We start from the raw sequence: 12500 nt of genomic DNA on the forward strand, positions 1-12500 counted from the left end.
CATAAAAAGGGGGACCCCCGCTTTTTGTTCCACGAAATCGCACAAGCTTTTTTCGCATCCACGGTTTGCCACCGCACACCAAAATGCCGATCCGGCTGCCTACTTTAGCCAACAGGTGGAGCCAGGCGCGCCGTACTTGCGCGGCACTTCCCACGTCCACCGAAGTCGGTGCCAAGGACCACTTTCGGCGCCGGAGCCGCGTACGAGCCTACTCGAGGCGGAAGAACGAAGCCAGCAAGGGCCTGGCCGCAAGTGCGTTCAATTGTCGGGACGTCCAAGTCCCTCGTTCTTCCGTGCTTCCTCTTTCGGCAAGTCGTTGCGGCACCTTCCCAAAGCGCGCAGACCCGCTAATCGCGACGAGCGCGACGTGGCCGTGCCGCCTTTCCCTCGGCAGCAAGCAAAACGCCTGGCAACGTCGACGCTCCCCTAACCGCGATCTCGCACCGTGTTTCGTGTGGCGAATTCAAAAGCCGGCCGGCGCTGCTGCAACCATTACGGTCGGTACGCATACGCCGCGGAGGGCGGGACGGTCATCGGAGCGTGCGGTTCCTCCATCGAGTACTGCGCACCTCGGCCGTCGCATCGCCGTGCCATGACCGGCCGCGCGTCAACGCGAACCGGTGCCAGCGAGATCCCTCGCCTGCAAGAACCGACCGGCAGCCTCCGTCACCCGAGGACGCGGAGGCGCTTGCCGCGGACGGCGGGACGGTATGCACTGGTGCACAGCGGACCCGTCACATCGCCAGTTCCTTGACCGACCGCCGACGCTTGTGCCGTTCCTCTCGTACTTGGCAGTCGCCGCGCGATTGTCGGGTCTCGTTCTTGCACGCTCGAACGGTCGGGAGGGCACTCGGCTGGCGTTTCGGGAACGCGCAGCCTCGCCTTCTACCGACGTAACCACGACTCGCCGTTCGCGCTCCGCCGCTCCTGTTTACAGTACTAGGCGGTCCCGCAGCGGTCGGGTCGCGCATTTCGAGCGCTTCGAGCCACGGTGCAGTGGCGGGTCGAAAGCCGACCTATGAGTGCGTTGCGCCGTTTGTACCCGCGTCCGCCACCTGGCCGACCGTCCAAGGTCGCGGTGTTGGCGTCCGCTGGGCGCAACAATTTGTCACGGGGTGCCGCTCCACATTCAGGCAGCCCCGTGGGGAAAAGCCGACCCCGCGTCCAAACGGGGTCAGCGGCAGAAAGTGTCGGGCGCAGACGCAGCTGAGGCGCTCACCCTTCACAATCCGTTAATGATCCTTCCGCAGGTTCACCTACGGAAACCTTGTTACGACTTTTACTTCCTCTAAATGATCAAGTTTGGTCATCTTTCCAACAGACCGGCGCAACCGAAAGGCCGCGCCGGACATCGGTCCGAAGACCTCACTAAATCATTCAATCGGTAGTAGCGACGGGCGGTGTGTACAAAGGGCAGGGACGTAATCAACGCGAGCTTATGACTCGCGCTTACTGGGAATTCCTCGTTCAAGGGGAACAATTGCAAGTTCCTATCCCAATCACGAAAGAAGTTCCACGGGTTACCCAGTCTTTTCAGACAGGGATAAAGACACGCTGCTTCCTTCAGTGTAGCGCGCGTGCGGCCCCGGACATCTAAGGGCATCACAGACCTGTTATTGCTCTGTTTCGTGCGGCTAGGAGCCGCTTGTCCCTCTAAGAAGGTTGTAAGGTGCTGGGAACCCCGCACCTATTTAATAGGCTAGAGTCTCGTTCGTTATCGGAATTAACCAGACAAATCGCTCCACCAACTAAGAACGGCCATGCACCACCATCCACCGAATCAAGAAAGAGCTCTCAATCTGTCAATCCTCCCAGTGTCCGGGCCGGGTAAGTTTTCCCGTGTTGAGTCAAATTAAGCCGCAGGCTCCACTCCTGGTGGTGCCCTTCCGTCAATTCCTTTAAGTTTCAGCTTTGCAACCATACTTCCCCCGGAACCCAAATACTTTGGTTTCCCGGAAGCTGCCCGCCGAGTCATTTGAGTAACTCAGGCGGATCGCTGGTTGGCATCGTTTATGGTCAGAACTAGGGCGGTATCTGATCGCCTTCGAACCTCTGACTTTCGTTCTTGATCAATGAAAACATTCTTGGCAAATGCTTTCGCAGTAGTTCGTCTTGCGACGGTCCAAGAATTTCACCTCTAGCGCCGCAATACGAATGCCCCCGTCCGTCCCTCTTAATCATTACCTCGTATTCCAAAAACCAACAGAACAGAAACGAGGTCTTGTTCTATTATTCCATGCAAGTTTATTCAGGCGACTCGCCTGCGTTGAGCACTCTAATTTTTTCAAAGTAAAAGCACCGGCCATCTCGAGGCACACAATGAAGTGCACCAAGAAAGAACCGGCATGATGTTCAGTCCGAGCCGTCGCATCGGGTAGATGCACTACTCGTCTGGAACTGAGATCCAACTACGAGCTTTTTAACCGCAGCAGCTTTAGTATACGCTATTGGAGCTGGAATTACCGCGGCTGCTGGCACCAGACTTGCCCTCCAATTGATCCTCGTTAAAGGATTTAGAGTGTACTCATTTCAATTACGGGGCCTCAAAAGAGTCCCGTATTGTTATTTTTCGTCACTACCTCCCCGTGCCGAGAGTGGGTAATTTGCGCGCCTGCTGCCTTCCTTGGATGTGGTAGCCGTTTCTCAGGCTCCCTCTCCGGAATCGAACCCTGATTCTCCGTTACCCGTAACAACCATGGTAAGCAAGTAACCTACCATCGAAAGTTGATAAGGCAGACACTTGAAAGAAACGTCGCCGGCTCGTGGCCATGCGATCAGCACAAAGTTATCCAGAGTCACCACACAATACGGGCCGAAACCCGATCGATCTTGGTCTAATAAAAGCACCCGTTACCCAAAGGGCTCCAGGCTCACTGCATGTATTAGCTCTAGAACTGCCACAGTTATCCAAGTAGGAAGAAACGATCTAAGGAACCATAACTGATTTAATGAGCCATTCGCGGTTTCGCCTTATTTCGGCATGTACTTAGACATGCATGGCTTAATCTTTGAGACAAGCATATGATTACTGGCAGGATCAACCAGGTAATCGTTCGACTGCGCGTCCGTCCTCGCCTTCGGCGGGCCGGACGCAGTCTGTGTGCGGCGGAGGCCACCTTCAGGCGCCCCAACACGCTTATTTTGCACTCCGAGATGACGGCGTTCGAGCTCGCTACGGCACAACCTTCCCGAAAGACGAGTGGGAGCCGTGCGGCAAGAAGCACGTTCATGCTCGCTCTTTTTCGTTGCATCGACTCGGTCGCGCCGTGCGGGTTGCCCAAGCCCGCTGCACTGTCGGTGGACCGGCCGGAACTAGCAACGGAGCCGAGACTGCAAAGCCGCCAGACGACGGGTCACGCCCGCGTCTTCGGCGCTTTCGCATCTGAATCGCCCGAGGACGACACGGAACACACCTCGATATCGTGGTAAAACGGCACCGTCCGACAACCAGCCCCTAACGCATCAAGCGGATGAGGCTGCAGACGACTGCCGTGGATTCCCCTGGAGCAGACCCGAGGACACGCTTGACGAGGCCGAAGCCCGCCGCATATCAGACACCCGGTCGCTTTCGCGTACGCCGCTCACGAGAACCCCCACATAATAGCAGCGATAAGTACCCAGACCTCCTTGGGCACTAATACGAGCGTACTCGAGAAAATTTCACCGCGGGTGTGCCCCGAAACGTGTGGCACGTTGAGCGTGCCACAAGTCTACGTCGCTCTCAAACCCGCCGAGGTCGTAGAATTTGCGACCCTACTCACGAAATTCCCACCGAGGATACGGCCGCAAACGTACCGCACCTTGGGTAGGCCACGAGTTTGTGCAACACTACGCTGACGGCACAGCACCGAGGTCGTGCGCGCACGCACGGGAAAATTCCGCCGCGGTTTCTGCCGAAAACGTGAGGCACCACGACTCTCCGCAAGTTCGCGTCGACTGCGAAAGACCGAAGTCGTGAACGACGTGTCCGCTACTCGCCGCCGACACGCTGGACACCAAACGTACAACGACTCGACGGCGTCGTAGAGGCCCACGACGCGGTTTTCCTTAACGACGTCTCGGCGTGGCACCGACAGGTTAGAACGGCCGACCAACGTTCCCTGTCCGCCGTTCGGCTCAGTCGAAGGGCTCGGCGACTTCGGCAACGCTGCGAAGCCGCACGGTGACGCACGCCATGTCCCCATTTTTTTTTTTTTTCTTTCTGCGTCTGCCGGGGTGCCCCTATAATAGCAGCGATAAGCACCCAGACCGCCGTGGGTCGCTCGCCCCGGCTGACGTGGTTTTTCGTACTCCTGCGGCGGTCGCCGTCAAGCACGTCCAAATACGCTACTTTCGTGGGCGCATTCACGCTCTTTCGCTTCGCCGGAGTGCCAGCACTCACTCTGCCAAAAACGGCGAACATCCGAGCGGCGGTTCCCACTTTTGCGTCGGCGTCGCAAACCCCGCCCCGGCAGACGAGGTTTGCCGTACTCGTGCGACGGTGGCCGGCGGGCACGTCGAAAGACGCCGATATCGTGCGCGAATTGGCGCACCTTGGCTTCACCGGAGTGCCGCCACTGACTCCTCCAAAAACGGCGAAGATCCGAGCGGCGCTTCCCACTTTCGCATCGGCGTCCCGAACTCCGCCCCGGCTGACGCGGTTTACCGTACTCGTGCGACGGTCGCCGGCGAGCACGTGGAAAGACGCCGATATCGTGCCCGAATCGGCTCCGTTCGGCTTCGCCGGAGTGCCAGCACTGGCTCGGCGAAAGACGACGAACATCCGAGCGACGGTTCTCACTATTGCGTACGCGTCGCAAACCCCGCCCCGGCAGACGCACTTTGCCGTACTCGTGCGACGGTCGCCGGCGAGCACGTAGAAAGACGCCGATATCGTGCCGGAATCGGCCCCGTTTGGCTTCGCCGGAGTGCCAGCACTCACTCGGCCACAAACGGCGAACATCCGAGCGGCGGTTCCCACTTAGCCGTCGGCGTCCCGAACTCCGCCCCGGCAGACGCGGTTGCCGAGCTCGTGCGACTAGCGACCGCGAAGCCGTCTCGCGACGCCGCTTTCGTGCGCGGCTCCCACTGCGACCTGGGTCACCCGAGGTCGACGAGCAAGAAAGAATGTCGAAAAAAATTTTTTTTTTTTTTGCGTCTGCCGGGGTGCCCCTATAATAGCAGCGATAAGCACCCAGACCGCCATGGGTCGCTCGCCCCGGCTGACGTGGTTTTTCGTTTTCCTGCGGTGGTCGTCGTCAAGCACGTCCAAACACGCCACTTTCGTGGGCGCATTCGCGCTCTTTCGCTTCGCCGGAGTGCCAGCACTCACTCTGCCAAAAACGGCGAACATCCTAGTGGCGGTTCCCACTTTTGCGTCGGCGTCGCCAACCCCGCCCCGGCATACGCGGTTTGCCGTACTCGTGCGGCGGTGGCCGGCGGGCACGTCGAAAGACACCGATATCGTGCGCGAGTCGATGCTTCTTGGTCTCGCAGGAGGGCCGCCACTCACTCCTGCAAAAACGGCGAAGATCCGAGCGGCGCTTCCCACTTTTTCGTCGGCATCGCAAACCTCGCCCCGGCAGACGCGCTTTGCCGTACTCGTGCGACGGTCGCCGGCGAGCACGTCGAAATACGCCGATATCGTGCCCGAATCGGCCCCGTTTCGCTTCGCCGGAGTGCCAGCACTCACTCGGCCAAAAACGGCGAACATCCGAGCAGCGGTACCCACTTAGCCGTCGGCATCCCGAACTCCGCGCCGGCTGACGCGGTTGCCGAGCTCGTGCGACTAGCGACCGCGAACGCGTCTCGCGACGCCGCTTTCGTGCGCGGCTCCCATTGCGACCTGGGTTACCCGAGCTCGACCAGCAAAAAAGAAGGTCGAAAAAAAATTTTTTTTTTCTGCGTCTGCCGGGGTGCCCCTATAATAGCAGCGATAAGCACCCAGACCGCCGTGGGTCGCTCGCCCCGGCTGACGTGGTTTTTCGTACTCCTGCAGCGGTCGCCGTCAAGCACGTCCAAATACGCCACTTTCGTGGGCGCTTTCGCGCTCTTTCGCGTCGCCGGTGTGCCAGCACTCACTCTGCCAAAAACGGCGAACATCCTAGTGGCGGTTCCCACTTTTGCGTCGGCGTCGCCAACCCCGCCCCGGCATACGCGGTTTGCCGTACTCGTGCGGCGGTGGCCGGCGGGCACGTCGAAAGACACCGATATCGTGCGCGAGTCGATGCTTCTTGGTCTCGCAGGAGGGCCGCCACTCACTCCTGCAAAAACGGCGAAGATCCGAGCGGCGCTTCCCACTTTTTCGTCGGCATCGCAAACCTCGCCCCGGCAGACGCGCTTTGCCGTACTCGTGCGACGGTCGCCGGCGAGCACGTCGAAATACGCCGATATCGTGCCCGAATCGGCCCCGTTTCGCTTCGCCGGAGTGCCAGCACTCACTCGGCCAAAAACGGCGAACATCCGAGCAGCGGTACCCACTTAGCCGTCGGCATCCCGAACTCCGCGCCGGCTGACGCGGTTGCCGAGCTCGTGCGACTAGCGACCGCGAACGCGTCTCGCGACGCCGCTTTCGTGCGCGGCTCCCATTGCGACCTGGGTTACCCGAGCTCGACCAGCAAAAAAGAAGGTCGAAAAAAAATTTTTTTTTTCTGCGTCTGCCGGGGTGCCCCTATAATAGCAGCGATAAGCACCCAGACCGCCGTGGGTCGCTCGCCCCGGCTGACGTGGTTTTTCGTACTCCTGCAGCGGTCGCCGTCAAGCACGTCCAAATACGCCACTTTCGTGGGCGCTTTCGCGCTCTTTCGCGTCGCCGGTGTGCCAGCACTCACTCTGCCAAAAACGGCCAACATCCGAGCGGCGGTTCCCACTTTTGCGTCGGCGTCGTAAACCCCGCCCCGGCAGACGCGGTTTGCCCTACTCGTGCGACGGTCGCCGGCGAGCGCGTCGAAAGACGCCGATATCGTGCGCTAATTGGCGCTCCTTGGCTTCTCCGGAGTGCCGCCACTCACTCCTCCAAAAACGGCGAAGATCCGAGCGGCGTTCTCCACTTTCGCATCGGCGTCCCGAACTCCGCCCGGGCTGACGCGGTTTACCGTACTCGTGCGACGGTCGCCGCCGGGCACGTCGAAAGACGCCGATATCGTGCCGTAATCGGCCCCGTTTGGCTTCGCCCGAGTGCCAGCACTCACTCGGCCAAAAACGGCGAACATCCGAGCAGCGTTTCCCACTTTCGCATCGGCGTCCCGAAGCCCGCCCCGGCAGACGCGGTTTGCCCTACTCGAGCGACGGTCGCCGGCGATCACGTCGAAAGGCGCCGAATTCGTGCACGAATCGATGCTTCTTGGTCTCGCAGGAGGGCCGCCACTCACTCCTGCAAAAACGGCGAAGATCCGAGTTGCGCTTCCCACTTTTTCGTCGGCGTCCCGAACTACGCCCCGGCTGACGCGGTTTACCGTACTCGTGCGACGGTCGCCGGCGGGCACTTCAAAATACGCCGATTTCGTGGGCGCATTCACGCTGTTTCGCTTCCCCGGAGTGCCAACACTCACTCTGCCGAAAGCGGCGATCATCCGAGCGGCGGTTCCCACTTTTGCGTCGGCTTCGCAAACGGCGCCCCGGCAGACGCGCTCGTGCGACGTACTCGTGCGACGGTCGCCGGCGAGCACGTCGAAAGACGCCGATATCGTGCTCGAATCGACCCCGTTTCGCTTCGCCGGAGTGCTGCCAGTCACGGCGCAGAAAACGGCGAACAAGTGTTTTTTTTTTTTTCCTAGAATTTGTGTTATAGAAGGCACATTTGATATCGGACGATAATTTTCAACTTTATCACGCGCACCGATTTTCGTGTAGAGGTTTGCAAGTTTATGGGAATTTCTCCACTTGGAATAATGCGATTTAGTAGTACTACGAGAACTTCATGGATGTACTCAAGGGTACGGGGCAAGTCAGTTACGTCAACACCTGCAGATTTTTTACACTTCAAACTGAAAATTGTTGGTTGTGAGTCCTCGTGTGATATTAAAGGCCGATTCGCTAACACATAGAACAAAGAAAGAAAGGAAGAAAAAACGCCCGCGCTCGCTCAAGAAACCTGGGTTCGCAACAAGTGGCAACAACAAGCAACCGAGCGAGTGCGCCAAAACCCGTGGCGGCCGAACAAACGCGAAGTCCCAACCGCGTCAGCCGGGGCGGCACGGGACAGGAAAAATCACTTCAGCCGGGGCGGCGGGGCACCGAATAAACCTCGTCACCTCGTCGCAGGATAAAAGAGGAAACAAAAAGTCTAAACAGCGTCTGCTGGAGCGAATGCGTAATAAAACAACAACAACAACAAAAAAAAACACCCGCGCTCAAGAAGTCTGCAATCCTCACAAAAGGCGACTGTGACCGAGCAGCGTCAGCCGGGGCCGTGCGGAAACGGAAAAACCGCGACTACCGGGGCGTCGAGGCACCGAAAAATCCACTTCAGCCGCGGCGAAAAAAAAAACAAAAAGAAAGACGGAGGGGGGGGGGGGAACCACGTCTGCCGGGGCGAAGGAAAAAAAAAACGCGTCTGCCGGGGCGAGCCCGGGTGCGGCACCACCGGGAAAACTGTGGCAAACAGACATGGCGATCGAGTGAGTGGGCCGCCAGCCAGGCTCAGCCAAAAAGTGCAAAGTCCGAACTGCGTCAGCCGGGGCGGCAAAAACCGCGTCAGCCGGGGCGGCGCAAAAAACCGCGTCTGCCGGGGCGGCACGAAACCGCGTCAGCCGGGGTGGGGCGAAAACTGCGTCAGCCGGGGCGAAAGAAAAAAAAAACGCGTCTGCCGGGGCAAGCCCGGGTGCGGCACCACCGGGAAAACTGTGGCAAACAGACATGGCGATCGAGTGAGTGGGCCGCCAGCCAGGCACAGCCGAAAAGTGCAAAGTCCGAACCGTGTCAGCCGGGGCGACGCAAAAACCGCGTCAGCCGGGGCGGCGCGAAAACCGCGTCAGCCGGGGCGGCACGAAACCGCGTCAGCCGGGGCGGCGCGAAAACTGCGTCAGCCGGGGCGGCGCGAAAACCTCGTCAGCCGGGGCGAGCGAAAAGGGGGGGGGGGGAACCACGTCTGCCGGGGCGAAAGAAAAAAAAAACGCGTCTGCCGGGGCGAGCCCGGGTGCGGCACCACCGGGAAGACTGTGGCAAACAGACATGGCGATCGAGTGAGTGGGCCGCCAGCCAGGCTCAGCCCAAAAAGTGCTAAACCGCGTCAGCCGGGGCGGCGCGAAAACCGCGTCTGCCGGGGCGGCGCGAAAACTGCGTCAGCCGGGGCGAGCCCGGGTGCGGCACCACCGGGAAAACTGTGGCTAACAGACATGGCGATCGAGTGAGTGGGCCACCAGCCAGGCTCAGCCAAAAAGTGCCAAGTCCGAACTGCGTCAGCCGGGGCGGCAAAAACCGCGTCAGCCGGGGCGGCGCAAAAAAACCGCGTCTGCCGGGGCGGCACGAAACCGCGTCAGCCGGGGCGGCGCGAAAACTGCGTCAGCCGGGGCGAAAGAAAAAAAAAACGCGTCTGCCGGGGCGAGCCCGGGTGCGGCACCACCGGGAAAACTGTGGCAAACAGACATGGCGATCGAGTGAGTGGGCCGCCAGCCAGGCACAGCCGAAAAGTGCTAAGTCCGAACTGCGTCTGCCGGGGCGGCACGAAACCGCGTCAGCCGGGGCGGCGCGAAAACCGCGTCTGCCGGGGCGGCACGAAACCGCGTCAGCCGGGGCGGCGCGAAAACTGCGTCAGCCGGGGCGAGCCCGGGTGCGGCACCACCGGGAAAACTGTGGCAAACAGACATGGCGATCGAGTGAGTGGGCCGCCAGCCAGGCACAGCCGAAAAGTGCTAAGTCCGAACTGCGTCTGCCGGGGCGGCACGAAACCGCGTCAGCCGGGGCGGCGCGAAAACCGCGTCTGCCGGGGCGGCACGAAACCGCGTCAGCCGGGGCGGCGCGAAAACTGCGTCAGCCGGGGCGAGCCCGGGTGCGGCACCACCGGGAAAACTGTGGCAAACAGACATGGCGATCGAGTGAGTGGGCCGCCAGCCAGGCACAGCCGAAAAGTGCTAAGTCCGAACTGCGTCAGCCGGGGCGGCAAAAACCGCGTCAGCCGGGGCGGCGCAAAAAACCGCGTCTGCCGGGGCGGCACGAAACCGCGTCAGCCGGGGCGGCGCGAAAACTGCGTCAGCCGGGGCGAAAGAAAAAAAAACGCGTCTGCCGGGGCGAGCCCGGGTGCGGCACCACCGGGAAAACTGTGGCAAACAGACATGGCGATCGAGTGAGTGGGCCGCCAGCCAGGCACAGCCGAAAAGTGCTAAGTCCGAACTGCGTCTGCCGGGGCGGCACGAAACCGCGTCAGCCGGGGCGGCGCGAAAACCGCGTCTGCCGGGGCGGCACGAAACCGCGTCAGCCGGGGCGGCGCGAAAACTGCGTCAGCCGGGGCGAGCCCGGGTGCGGCACCACCGGGAAAACTGTGGCAAACAGACATGGCGATTGAGTGAGTGGGCCGCCAGCCAGGCACAGCCGAAAAGTGCTAAGTCCGAACTGCGTCTGCCGGGGCGGCACGAAACCGCGTCAGCCGGGGCGGCGCGAAAACCGCGTCTGCCGGGGCGGCACGAAACCGCGTCAGCCGGGGCGGCGCGAAAACTGCGTCAGCCGGGGCGAGCCCGGGTGCGGCACCACCGGGAAAACTGTGGCAAACAGACATGGCGATCGAGTGAGTGGGCCGCCAGCCAGGCACAGCCGAAAAGTGCTAAGTCCGAACTGCGTCAGCCGGGGCGGCAAAAACCGCGTCAGCCGGGGCGGCGCGAAAACCGCGTCTGCCGGGGCGGCACGAAACCGCGTCAGCCGGGGCGGCGCGAAAACTGCGTCAGCCGGGGCGAGCCCGGGTGCGGCACCACCGGGAAAACTGTGGCAAACAGACATGGCGATCGAGTGAGTGGGCCGCCAGCCAGGCACAGCCGAAAAGTGCTAAGTCCGAACTGCGTCAGCCGGGGCGGCAAAAACCGCGTCAGCCGGGGCGGCGCAAAAAACCGCGTCTGCCGGGGCGGCACGAAACCGCGTCAGCCGGGGCGGCGCGAAAACTGCGTCAGCCGGGGCGAAAGAAAAAAAAACGCGTCTGCCGGGGCGAGCCCGGGTGCGGCACCACCGGGAAAACTGTGGCAAACAGACATGGCGATCGAGTGAGTGGGCCGCCAGCCAGGCACAGCCGAAAAGTGCTAAGTCCGAACTGCGTCTGCCGGGGCGGCACGAAACCGCGTCAGCCGGGGCGGCGCGAAAACCGCGTCTGCCGGGGCGGCACGAAACCGCGTCAGCCGGGGCGGCGCGAAAACTGCGTCAGCCGGGGCGAGCCCGGGTGCGGCACCACCGGGAAAACTGTGGCAAACAGACATGGCGATTGAGTGAGTGGGCCGCCAGCCAGGCACAGCCGAAAAGTGCTAAGTCCGAACTGCGTCTGCCGGGGCAGCACGAAACCGCGTCAGCCGGGGCGGCGCGAAAACCGCGTCTGCCGGGGCGGCACGAAACCGCGTCAGCCGGGGCGGCGCGAAAACTGCGTCAGCCGGGGCGAGCCCGGGTGCGGCACCACCGGGAAAACTGTGGCAAACAGACATGGCGATCGAGTGAGTGGGCCGCCAGCCAGGCACAGCCGAAAAGTGCTAAGTCCGAACTGCGTCAGCCGGGGCGGCAAAAACCGCGTCAGCCGGGGCGGCGCAAAAACCGCGTCTGCCGGGGCGAAATCAAAAAAAAAAAAACAAAGAAAAAAGCCCGCGCTTAATCAAAAGAAAACAAAGAAAAAAGCTTGCGCTTAATCAAAAGAAAACAAACAAAAAAAGTTCGCGCTTAAGCCTGGCGGTGGAACCACCGGGGCAAACAGACCTGGCGATCGAGTGAGTGGGCCGCCAGCCGGGGTGAGCCAAAAAGTGCAAAGTCCGAACCGCGTCAGCCGGGGCGACGCAAAAACCGCGTCAGCCGGGGCGGCGCGAAAACCGCGTCAGCCGGGGCGGCGCGAAAACCGCGTCAGCCGGGGCGGCGCAAAAACTGCGTCAGCCGGGGCGGCACGGAAAAACGAAAACCGCGTCAGCCGGGGCGGCACGGAAAAACGAAAACCGCGTCAGCCGGGGCGACATCAAAATGAGGAAAAAAAAAAACTGCCTTAGGACACCTGCGTACACTTTCATGCGTTTGGGCATATCTCTCTGTAACACGCGCGCCCCTCGTTACGCGCGGCACTGTTTTCTCTGACACCCATATTTCGGCGGCATGTGGCACGCGCGCCCGTCCCTACGCACGGCACACCGCAGTGCTTTCTCGATATTTTTCTTTTCCTCCAACACCGTCATCTATAGGCTTTTAGTGACCTGTTGCTCGTGGCACAAGTTCGCTAGCTCTGACACCTCTTGCATGCGCACCGTTTTTGCGCACGGTGCTATGCCGCAAAGCACGGCAGTCACATGCGTTTCTCTCAGGCACCTCTTTTTTGACACAACGCTGTGGTGCTTAGAAACACACGCGCCGCT

The 12500-nt window shown here is 61.2% G+C and overlaps 1 non-coding gene across 1 annotated transcript; it reads right to left on the reverse strand.

Annotated features, from left to right (window-relative positions):
- Nucleotides 1-1233: 1233 nt before the first annotated feature.
- On the reverse strand, nt 1234-3048 carry LOC142790623 (small subunit ribosomal RNA). Its single transcript, XR_012889653.1, has one exon. It is a non-coding gene; the product is annotated as a small subunit ribosomal RNA (ribosomal RNA).
- Nucleotides 3049-12500: the final 9452 nt, after the last annotated feature.

The sequence above is a fragment of the Rhipicephalus microplus genome, unplaced genomic scaffold (assembly GCF_043290135.1).
Source record: "Rhipicephalus microplus isolate Deutch F79 unplaced genomic scaffold, USDA_Rmic scaffold_117, whole genome shotgun sequence".
Lineage (NCBI taxonomy): Eukaryota > Metazoa > Arthropoda > Arachnida > Ixodida > Ixodidae > Rhipicephalus > Rhipicephalus microplus.